Below are 12,117 nucleotides of genomic sequence, written 5' to 3' on the forward strand. Positions count from 1 at the left end.
AAAATCTTTTGTAACATTATAAATGTTTTTACTGTCACTTTTGATCATTGTAATCCATCCCCAAAGGTTTGACCTATAGTTTAGTACCACAATGATTGGCACCCCAGAGTAAAAAAAACAAAACACCTAAAGTATATTTATTTCCAAAATTGTACAATTTTTAAGTTAAAGGGATAGCCACCCCCTGATTGGTGCGTTGATGACTGTTCCTATGTGAATAAAAGCCTAAATTCAATCTGTTCATCATATAAATCGAATGAGTCTCTTCAGAAAATTTGGATTAAACCGCTCAATTCATATGGGTTCGTTTTACGATCTCTTTATGACCTTTTTGAAGCATCAAAGTGGTAGTTGCACAGACTGTCAATGGAGGCACAGAAAGCTTTCATCGAAAAGATCTTCATTTGTGTTCCAAACAAAAGTCTTACGGGTTTGGAATGAGATGAGGGTCAATACATTTTCATTTTTGGGTGAACTAACCCTTTAACCTACATGTTTAGAGACATCTAACTTCCTGTTTCACTGGGATACCAATATGAGGTGACACATATTCATCACTATGAGAAAGACTTGAGAATATAGTAAAAATGTGCACAAATGGCTTTAAGAAAACAGCTCGACAGTTAAAATGATTATTTTCGCTATCAGAGCAATAATTAATAGGTGTGAATCTACTAGAGATGTAAACAATCCACCACCCCAGTAGTCTGACCTAAACACAGTAAAACACCTGTGGGATGAGCTGAAAAAGTGTAGATATTACTTTTTTCAAATGTTACAGCAATGCAACAATACTCTCATTCCAAAATAATTACTGAAACAGTCATTCTTCAGCCCCGTATTCTTCAAAAATTCTCTTTTTTGTTCCACAGAAAGAGAAAAAACATATGGGTTCTTTAAGAGGACAATCAGTTGGGTGTTTAGATGTACATAATATATGTCAAATATGAGACACGTCATATCAAAAAGAACAAAGAATCTGTGTGCTTTACCGTACACACACAACAAGATCAGATCTGTGGCAGATGTCATTGAAAGACTGAGAGAGTCAATGCAGCCATACGGGACAATTTTATTACCTTTTTGTGATGGCAGACGCCTTCGTTAATGTTTGATAAAACACTCCTTTTTACTTCCTGTCATCTTCTTTTATGCCGCGGCAGAGGAGATAATAAAACCGACTCTGAACATCAAAGCAAAGCACACAATTACTAAAGACAGCCTATCACTCTTCGTGCAAATCACCATGTTTACCCAGACTTGTGTTGGCGGAGTATAATTTTAATCAGGTTTGATCTCTCTCTCTCTCTCTCTCTCTCTCTCTCTCTGTCTGTCTGTCTGTTTCTCCTACTGTAGTTTGTTTCAATGTTTGGAAGAGGTGTGACTGAATTAGCCTGTGCGCTGGGTGACATTTAAGAGATGAAGAGCGCGTCGCTGCTCGTTCAGAGCGAGGATGGCTGTTTTCCGCGAAATGCTAGAAAATGAGTCAGCAGGGTTCAGGGTTCAGAACTCGCTTTGATCTGTTCATTAGAATGTGTGTGGGAGCGCTAAACAATCACTCTGTCCAGATTGCAGGTGTGCGCACGAGTCTCAGGTGTTGTATGAAAATGAGAATCGCCTCCACAGGTGTTAAAGAGATCAGAGTTAATCTACAGCCTTCTGCATCCATCAGGCCTGCAACACATACACACCAAAACAACATATCCATCACTAAGACAAAGAGTCCTTTTTTTGTGCATCTACAAAAGAAAACAAGACTGCATGAAACTGTGTTTGACTCAAGTTCAGATCTTTAGGAGAAGCACCTGTATTACTATAAATGTAAATATGTGTACTAATATCTATTGCGCCAGATAAAGTTTAGTGCACACCAAATATAGCAAAAGTGGTATACTGTTAGATTTTTTATCTAGATGCATTAATGCATTAATGCTACACAAAAGGATTATTTTCTTTCGCATTTTTCAGTTGTAAAAGACAGAGAGCCAGATTTACTAAACAGGGCAAATCAGCATGAGAGCACAATCCCAAAAAAGCACCGATGGAAGTGGAAAGATTTCCACAATGACCAACACAATAGCATCTGGTTTAAGACATGCTTTTTTGGGGCGGTAAATAATGGCGCAAATACCAGTAAATTGACTGGCGCAAACCTTAGTAAATCAACTTGCGTGATTCATTTAAATATATTCCTCCCATAATTGTGCATCTGCAAGGGAAACTCCCATATGCTATGCAATAAGTTAACTGCAAAAATAACCCCATCCACGCCTTTTCAGTGCTTATTTTTCACCTCGTGTCTTTTCTGGCACAAGCTGCACACTGCACAGAATATGAATCGAATACAATCGATTTGCTAATGCTAACCTTTAAATGCAAGCACAAGTGGTACCCAATCTATTACACTACTGGTCAAAAGTTTAAGGTAACACTTTATTTTGATGGTCCCTTTTAAACATTCTGTTGACTATAAGTAACTTTGCAACTACATGTCAAAAAACTCTCATTAGAGTATTAGTAGTCGGTCTGCTTAATATTTGCTAACTCTTTACTGTGATGCTCCCTCAACAGACATTCTACTGACTATACATCGATACATCAACAATAACAATACATCGATATGGATGGATGCATCGATCAAACGTCTAATGATATGATGCATCGATGCCACAGATAAAATATCAATATAAGGTACCTTTATTTTGACACTCTCCACATCCTCACGCAACTTCTCTCAGCTGAAATAGACGCCTGACAAGATTGACTGAACCCTAAACCGACAAGCACCCTTGTTGTTTGTGAACACAACCCGAATAGCGAATCAGCACGCAATATTCAGGTCAGGTGACAAGGCTGTTAGGCTAGCCACTTCAAAAAGATGTGCTAACTGAGAGGAGTTTTGTCAAAATTGAGTAAAACTGATCGAGGATGGATAATTTCAACAAACTTGATGAACCTGTGATATCTCCTTCGGGTGTAAAAAGGAAAATAAAAGCTGAAACCTTTTCACAGAAACTTGCTAAACAGCATGTTAGTGGTGAGGTAAAAGCTCTCTGTATTGTGTCTAATCACAACAACAAAGTTTTTCAGGCCTCTATGTCAGTTGAGAAGATTAACATTACAAAGATTAATGTTACAAAGTGTTTTATTATGTATCATTGCAATTACTTGGTTTTGTTTAACTCTGAAACATGAAATGTGGTTATCTGCTTGTGCCAAAAAAAAAAAAACTAAAATAAATAACTTTTAATACATAAAAAAACATACTTTCAATGAACTTTAATTTTGTAAGTTACCTGCATTTTTTTAGTTATTATTACTTAATAAAAACAACCCAATTGCAGTTTGATTGATATCAAAGCTCTATTAAAGAAAATAAGTTAACGTGTTTACAGCTAGTGCAGACATGAACTAACTCTATTGTACACTTGTACAATGGGATAGCATGCTCACAATGTTTCTAGACCTACTGTCTCACTACATAAAGTGCACTTCCCCATCACCAGCAAAGTATTAGTGCAAACTGCAAAGTAGATATACCAACTGCGATCTCACCCGACCAATTGGAATATGCTTAAGTGGTCGGAGAGAAAGCACTGACCCAAAATGCATCTACTGTTTATAGTTATAAGGGAATAGAGAAGGCGTGTAAAAAGAAGAATGCATTATACAGGAAATGTATAGCAACTAGGACAAAACAAGCTGAAAATAATTATAAAATATATAAAAATAAATTAATAAGTATTATAAGATTTTGTAAAAAGGACTATTATCATACATTATCACATACTTAAAAGTATAATTAAAAAGAATACTGGAAAAGTAGATTACCCAAATTATTTTGTAAATGATGATTCATGAATTATAAATAAAGTGTACATTTAATGAGTATTTTGTAATTATTGGTTATTAGTTAGCACAAGAGATTGTGGAGCAGAGAACTGAGGCCAGGCCAGATGAAGTAAATATTTCTAGTAATAATCATTCAATATTTATTAGGGGAGCTCATGAAATGGAAATACTTGATATTGTAATAATTGTAAGAATAAATATTCAACTGATTGTAATGATATTGACGTCATTATTAAAAAATATTATAGAATATATAGTAAAACCATTTACACATATTTGTAATCAATAATTTTTAAGTTATATTTTCAAATAATATGAAAACAGCTAAAATTATTCCTATTTTTAAAAGTGGAGATATACAAATATTTTTTCCAATTACAGACCAATCTCTCTGCTTTCCCAGTTCTCAAAAATTTTAGAGAAACTTTTTGTGCGTAGGCTTGATAATTTCATAGATAAACAAACTATTGAGTGAACATCAGTATGGCTTTAGAGCTAATAGGTCGACCTCAATGGCAGTTATGTGTCACACCACTGTATGAACGAGGACACAGAGGTAAGGATAACAAAGGTTTATTTAGACACTGTATGCAGCTCCGGGTAGCTTGGAGGCACGTATGGTCAAACTCAGGGAATATAATGTAGAACATAGAGTTTCTAGAATGCAGGAAACAGATAGAGTCACTCAGGGCATGGAACTGGGATACATGAAGCTTGGCAGGTTGAGACAAACAGGACTGGTCTTGATCTTGAGGGATTCCAGGAAATCACCGGTTAATGAAGCTGGCAGGGAACACACAGAGAGAGTAATGAGAGACTTGAACTTGAGGTATACTTGCAGATTAACAGAGTCGTGGAGAGTAGCGCTGGGGAGTCACGGGTGTCTGAAGACGAGACCGGACAGTGAGCTGTGGTGTGACTGGGGTTTATATCCAGAGTGAAGTGATGAGTTGCAGGTGCAGACAATCAGAATTCGGGTGAGTGAGATCGCGACCAGGTGTGTTGAGTTGACGCTGGCTGAGGTGTGCTGAGTGGATCCGTGACAGTACCCCCTCCTCCACGGCCAGCTCCTGAGGGCCGTATGCCCCGACGACGAGGGCGACCCCTAGGACGAGGGGCTGGACGATCCGGGTGTTCACGGTGAAAGTCCTGGAGGAGCGTGGGGTCTAAGATGTCGTCCCGGTGTACCCAACAGCGCTCCTCTGGTCCGAACCCCTCCCAGTCCACGAGATACTGCAGTTGGCCCCCCCGTCGTCGGGAATCTAGAATGGCGTGGACCTGATACACGGCTTCGTCAATGGGGTCCACTGGAGGAGGAGGGGGTACCTCACCAGCGTCAGCTTCTGTGGAAGGGGAAGAGAGAGGTGCAATGTAAGGTTTCAGCAGTGATACGTGAAAAGTGGGTGCAATCCTGTAGTGACGGGGTAGTGCGAGACGATACATGACTTCATTGACCTGCCTCAGTATCGCAAACGGACCTATGAACCTGGGACTCAGCTTACGAGAGGGCAGCCGGAGGCGAATGTCCCGGGTGGAGAGCCACACCAGCTGGCCAGGAGTATAATGGGGTGTGGCTCTACGACGTGCGTCGGCCTGCTGTTGGAACCTCCGGACTGCCCCCTGAAGATGGACATGGGCTGAGTCCCAGACCCTCTCACTCTCGGTGAACCAGTGTTGGACCGCTGGAACGTCCGAGGGTTCACCTGTCCAAGGGAAAAGAGGTGGTTGATACCCTAGAACGCACTGGAACGGTGTTAATCCGGTGGATGTCTGGCGTAGGGAGTTCTGGGCATACTCTGCCCATGGGAGGTACTGGTTCCAGCGGTCCTGAGCTTCATGGCAGTAGGTCCTCAGGTACCTCCCGATCTCCTGGATTTTACGTTCTGCTTGGCCGTTAGACTGTGGATGGTACCCCGACGTCAAACTGACCGATACCCCCAGAAGTTTGAAGAAGGATTTCCAGACTCTTGATATGAACTGTGGCCCCCGATCCGAGACAATATCCTCTGGTATACCGAAATGGCGGAAGATCTCGGAAAACAACATTTCTGCTGTCTTGAAGGCTGTGGGAAGACCAGATAGGGAAATCAATTTGCAGGACTTGGAAAATCTGTCCACGACCACTAGAATGCAGGTCTTGGAGTCGGATGATGGTAGATCGGTGACGAAATCCACGGCCAGATGGGACCAGGGTCGGTTCGGAAGAGGCAGTGGCAGGAGCTTTCCTTCGGGAAGACGTCGGGGTACTTTGGCCATAGCACAAGCGGTGCATCCCTGCACATATCGGGAGGTATCCTGAGCCATGCTGGGCCACCAGTACCGTTGTTGAAGGAGTGAGAGGGTCTGTTGGCTGCCTGGGTGTCCAGAGCCCGGAGAGGTGTGTACAGAGTCCATGAGGGGAAGACGGAGATTGGTGGGTACGAAAACCTTCCCCTCAGGACCTCCCGGCGGAGCAGGTTCGGCAAGGGTGGCGTCGGCTATGAGTTCGTCGATGTTCCACTGGATGGGGCTGACAAGCATAGTTGGAGGGAGGATGGTTTCGTTGCTCTCTGTGGAGGATTCAGGCTGATACAAACGTGACAGGGCGTCTGCTTTGAGATTCTTGGAACCAGGACGGTAAGTAACCGTGAAGTTAAAGCGTGTGAAGAAGAGAGCCCACCTAGCCTGGCGAGGATTTAATCTCTTGGCCTCCCGGAGATACTCAAGGTTGCGGTGATCTGTGATCACTTGGAACGGATGATTGGCTCCCTCCAACCAGTGTCTCCATTCCTCTAGCGCCAACTTAATGGCCAGGAGTTCTCGGTTACCGACATCGTAATTCTGCTCCGCCGGGGACATCTTACGTGAAAAGAAGGCGCATGGATGAAGTCGTGGAGGGGTCCCCTGCCGCTGGGATAGAACTGCTCCAACTCCGTTGGTGGAGGCGTCCACTTCCACTAGAAATGGTAGTTCTGGATCTGGATGACTGAGCATAGGAGCAGAACAGAAGGCTTCTTTGAGGTTTTCAAAGGCTTGACACGCCTCTGTAGACCAGGTTAGCTGCTTGATGCCCTTCTTCACCATGGATGTCACTGGAGCGCAGATCTTACTGTAGTCGCGGATGAACCGGCGATAGAAATTGGCAAAGCCGAGAAAGCGTTGCAGCTCTTTCAGGGTTTGAGGCTTAGGCCAGTTGATTACCGCCTCCACTTTACCTTGATCCATTGAGATGCCGTCTGGACGGATCACATACCCGAGGAAGTGCATGGATTCTCGATGGAATTCGCATTTTTCTAACTTCAGGTATAACTGGTACTCACGGAGGCGTCTTAGCACTTTCTTCACCTGAAGGATGTGTTCATCGAGGTTGGAGGAGTAGATCAGGATGTCATCAATGTAGATGATCACAAACCGGTGGAGCATATCTCGGAAGATTTCATTCATGAAGCCCTGGAAGATCGCTGGACTGTTGGACAGGCCAAAGGGCATAACCCGATATTCGTAGTGCCCCGCAGGAGTGATGAAGGCCGTTTTCCACTCATCTCCTTCTCGGATACGAACCAGGTTGTAAGCACTTCTCAAGTCGAGTTTGGTGAAGATTTTCGCTGAACGGAGTTGTTCCAGGGCAGAGGGCACCAATGGTAACGGATATCTGTACTTGACTGTGGCTGCGTTAAGAATGCGATAATCAATACATGGACGGAGTCCTCCATCTTTTTTCCCAACGAAGAAGAAGCTTGAAGCGGCAGGGGACGTGGATGGTCGAATGTATCCTTGGCGTAGAGCTTCCTCCACGTACTCCTCCATGGCCTTCTGCTCCGGGATGGACAATGGATAAACTTTCCCATGCGGTAGTGTGGCCCCAGGCAGCAGGTCGATTGCGCAGTCCCATGGCCGGTGAGGTGGAAGAATGGTGGCGAGTTGCTTACTAAACACGTCCTGGAACGCCCAGTATTCTGGAGGAATCTGAGGAGCTGTATCTGTGGCTGGACTCTCGATGGAGGTTGAACCCAGGATAGCAGGAGAAGTGACCAAGGACGGGGCGGTTGATTTCTTCTTGATGGGACGTAAACAATGCGATTTGCAATAATCACTCCATTGGCGTACCTCTCCAGATGTCCAGCAGATGTCAGGCGAGTGCTGGTTAAGCCACGGGCGTCCCAGGACGATATCAGATGTGGAGCCCTCCAGTACCAGTAATGAACATCTTTCCTGATGTAAGCATCCGATGGAAAGTTGTAACTCGGGGCTGCAGTGAAGAATATTTCTGTTACTGAGGGGTTTTCCCAGAATGGAGTGAATACTCAGTGGGCGACTCAGGCGACGACGGCGGGCTTGTAACCGGCTGAGCAGAGAGGCTGATATGAAATTCCCCGCAGCACCAGAGTCGATCAGAGCTTTCGCTGAAACAGAATGGTTTCGGTAGGTAAGTGATACTGGAGTTTGCTTCAGGTTTGATACAGGAAATGGTAGATCAACTGTACTCACCGCCGAACGACTGGGACGAACGGGACATTCAGCTCGGTAATGTTCAGAGTCCCCACAGTAGAAACACAGATTATGGGCACGACGTCGATTACGTTCTGTTGTGGTTAGACGTCCTGAGTCGATCTCCATTGGCTCTGGTACTGGAGGGTTTACGGGCTCGGAGAGGCGAGGAGTTCGTGCAGAGGAATTTTGAAAGCAGGCATTGCGGTGTTGAGCTATGAGTATGGAGCGTTGAATAAGTTTTTCTATCCCGATGGTGTCGTCATAAATGGCTAGTTGTAAACAGATGTCAGAGTTGAGACCTTGTCGATAGGCTGTCATCAAAGCGATTTCATTCCATCCACTGCTTGCAGCGATAGTTCGGAACTTCAGGGCGTAATCTGAAACAGAGGATTTGCCTTGCCGTAGGCGATACAACTGATCATGAATTGATGTGGTATTGGATGCTTGAGAAAATACTATATTGAAATGATCAAGGAACTCATTGAAAGACTGTAATGCCGGTGCATTGGAATCCCAGAGAGCTTGAGCCCAGTTCAACGCTCGACCTGTGAGTAGGGAAATTATGAAAGCAATTTTGGCTTTTTCTGAAATGAACTGAACAGCATTTACCTCCATATAAAGCTTGCACTGTAGCAGAAACCCTTTGCACTCTCCGTCGCCCGAATAAATAGCAGGTTTGGCCATGGGACTTACTGAGGCAGGTCGATAGTTCTGAAGAGTATGACTGAATTCCCTTAGCGATTCTTGTAGTGTTGGTTGCGGGGTGACGGCTGCGTGCGCAGGGGTCCTCTGAGAGGGTTCGGGGGGTGAAGCGGAGATTCCGGAAGCCGTGGGAGCCTGCATTGTGTGTGGTCCGGTCTTCTGTCACACCACTGTATGAACGAGGACACAGAGGTAAGGATAACAAAGGTTTATTTAGACACTGTATGCAGCTCCGGGTAGCTTGGAGGCACGTATGGTCAAACTCAGGGAATATAATGTAGAACATAGAGTTTCTAGAATGCAGGAAACAGATAGAGTCACTCAGGGCATGGAACTGGGATACATGAAGCTTGGCAGGTTGAGACAAACAGGACTGGTCTTGATCTTGAGGGATTCCAGGAAATCACCGGTTAATGAAGCTGGCAGGGAACACACAGAGAGAGTAATGAGAGACTTGAACTTGAGGTATACTTGCAGATTAACAGAGTCGTGGAGAGTAGCGCTGGGGAGTCACGGGTGTCTGAAGACGAGACCGGACAGTGAGCTGTGGTGTGACTGGGGTTTATATCCAGAGTGAAGTGATGAGTTGCAGGTGCAGACAATCAGAATTCGGGTGAGTGAGATCGCGACCAGGTGTGTTGAGTTGACGCTGGCTGAGGTGTGCTGAGTGGATCCGTGACATTATGGAAATGGTAGAAGAGATTTCCACTTCAATGGATAATAATGAATACACTGTGGGGGTGTTCCTAGATAAAAATAGCTTTTGACACTATTGATCATGGTCTATTAATGAAGAAACTGGAAAGATATGGTATAAGAGGGAAAGCCTGTTTTTGGTTAAAAAGTTACCTTGATGACAGACATCAGTTTGTAAAAATAAATTATGTATGTTTAATGAAAGTCACTTGTGGAGTTCCACAAGGTTCGGTGTTAGGCCCCATAATGTTTGTACTGTATATAAATTATATTTGTAAAGTGTCAAAAATATTAAAAAAATGGTTTTGTTTGCTGATGACACAAATTTATATTGTTCAGGGAAAAATTTGGAACAGCTTCTGAATACAGTGGAAATTGAACTGATGGTCTTTAAAAAAATGGTTTGCTGATAATAGACTACTGAATTTAAGTAAAACAAAGTTCATAATATTTACCAATCCAAAGAGTAATAACAAAGTTAAAATTAGGATTAACAATGAGGAAATAGATAGAGTGTATGAAAATACATTTCTAGACGTTATAATAGATAAAATAGAAAAAAATGTCACAATCCATTGCAATATTACAAAAAACAAAACATATTCTGAACGGAAACTCTTTATAAATTTTGTATTGTGCGCTCATAGTTTCATACATGACGTATTGTGTGGAGGTGTGGGGTCATACATATAAAAACAATATAAATCCAATATATATGTTACAAAAAAGAGCAATAAGGATTATAAAACACGTTGACTTTTACAAACTAACAAATAAATTGTTTAATACATTATATGCCTTAAAGCTGGGGTAGGTAAGAATGGTCTAAAAAACTTATTTTTCAAATTTGTTTAAACTTTATGTATATATCAATACATAATTAAAATGTAAGTATTCTGAAAAAGAAAGTATAAAAATCGAGTGTATGTAGACCTCTAACGACTGTTTTAAAGACAGCTCATTATTTCCATTCAGTCCACCCTCTCCCTTCTGGGGTCCTTCCAAAGCCACGCCCCCAAAACACATGAACGCGCGACTCCGACAGCTGAGCTGGAAGACGCATTATTTACCTGAGACGAGCGGAGAGGAAGGAGCGCAGTGCATGTAGCATCATGTCAGAATCACATGTAATAAAAAAATCTAACTTTATCATTATGAATATAAACAAATAAGATGTATTTTAGTAGCCTACTCACTATCAAGCTATCATATCGATATTGGTAAAGTTTAAAATATAGATTTTTTGATTCGCTAACGAGCTAGTTATAACTATAAGGCAAAGCTAAAAACAGGTTGCATTGATACACGTTTTTCCATTTCCATTAGTTGCACTGTGATGAAGATGAATTTCGTGTAAGATTCATAACATATAACGTTAGGCCTACTAGCTGTTAAACATGTATTTTGTTATGTAAAGTTCCCCCCACAGCGGAGCCTGCCATGAACGCGCAGGCTAGTAAACATGCAGGGTCACCGATGACGACGGATAAGGTCGCTAGATATAAGGTTAGCAGGTTTCAATTGTTGCTTTACACAGTGCGTGACATTTTATCTGTATGTTATGCGGCTAGAGTTTTAACACTGAGTCAATGGGCTCCGACGGGCTTGTTTATCGTCATCGGTCTTTTTCCGTTTACCTGTCTTTGTTGTATGAGCAGGTTCCACTCGAGAAATTGGCAGTTTTGGTTGTTTGTCCGCCATTAGCACAGCTGCTCGGCACACCGGCAATCTTGATTTTGAATGACGGTACGCGCTGTGCAAGAGAGGGGCGATCAGCGCGTACGCGAACTTGATTGACACTGCTAAGACACTCCTCCTGGCTCTGAAGGCATCTGATTGGTTCTTTACATTCGCACCGAATGGCAGTGATTGGTCAGAGTTTTTACTGTCCTGCAGCTGCTACAGAGGTCTGATTGTTTTCATTCCTTTTTCTGAACACATAATGTATTGACTACTCTCAGGATGGAAGGACCATTTCACCCAGTATAAAAAAAAGTGTTTCTGAACAGGATTACCTACTATAGCTTTAAATTATACCTTAAAATCATTTGTTGATTTCATTTTTTCAACTGCACAGACAATGTATAAAGTATATAATAATTTGCTTCCAAATTGTATCCAGAGGCTGTTTGAAATAAGAGAAAGTCAGTATAAACTAAGAGGAATGCATATGTAAAAAAAAAAAAAAAAAAAAGGATGTATATCTGTCAAAGGGGTAGATCTATGGAATAATTGTGTTTACGAATTAAAATAGTGTATTTCACTTTGTAAATTCAAGGATTTAATACCTCAAGAAGAGGTAAATAATTATATAATTCAAAAAAACAAAAACAAATTAAATTTCAACTATTGTACTAGTATCTGAAATGTTTACCTTGTTTTTGTTTTGTTTTTTTT

The sequence above is a fragment of the Rutilus rutilus genome (genome assembly GCF_951802725.1).
Source record: "Rutilus rutilus genome assembly, chromosome: 6".
NCBI classification, from domain to species: domain Eukaryota; kingdom Metazoa; phylum Chordata; class Actinopteri; order Cypriniformes; family Leuciscidae; genus Rutilus; species Rutilus rutilus.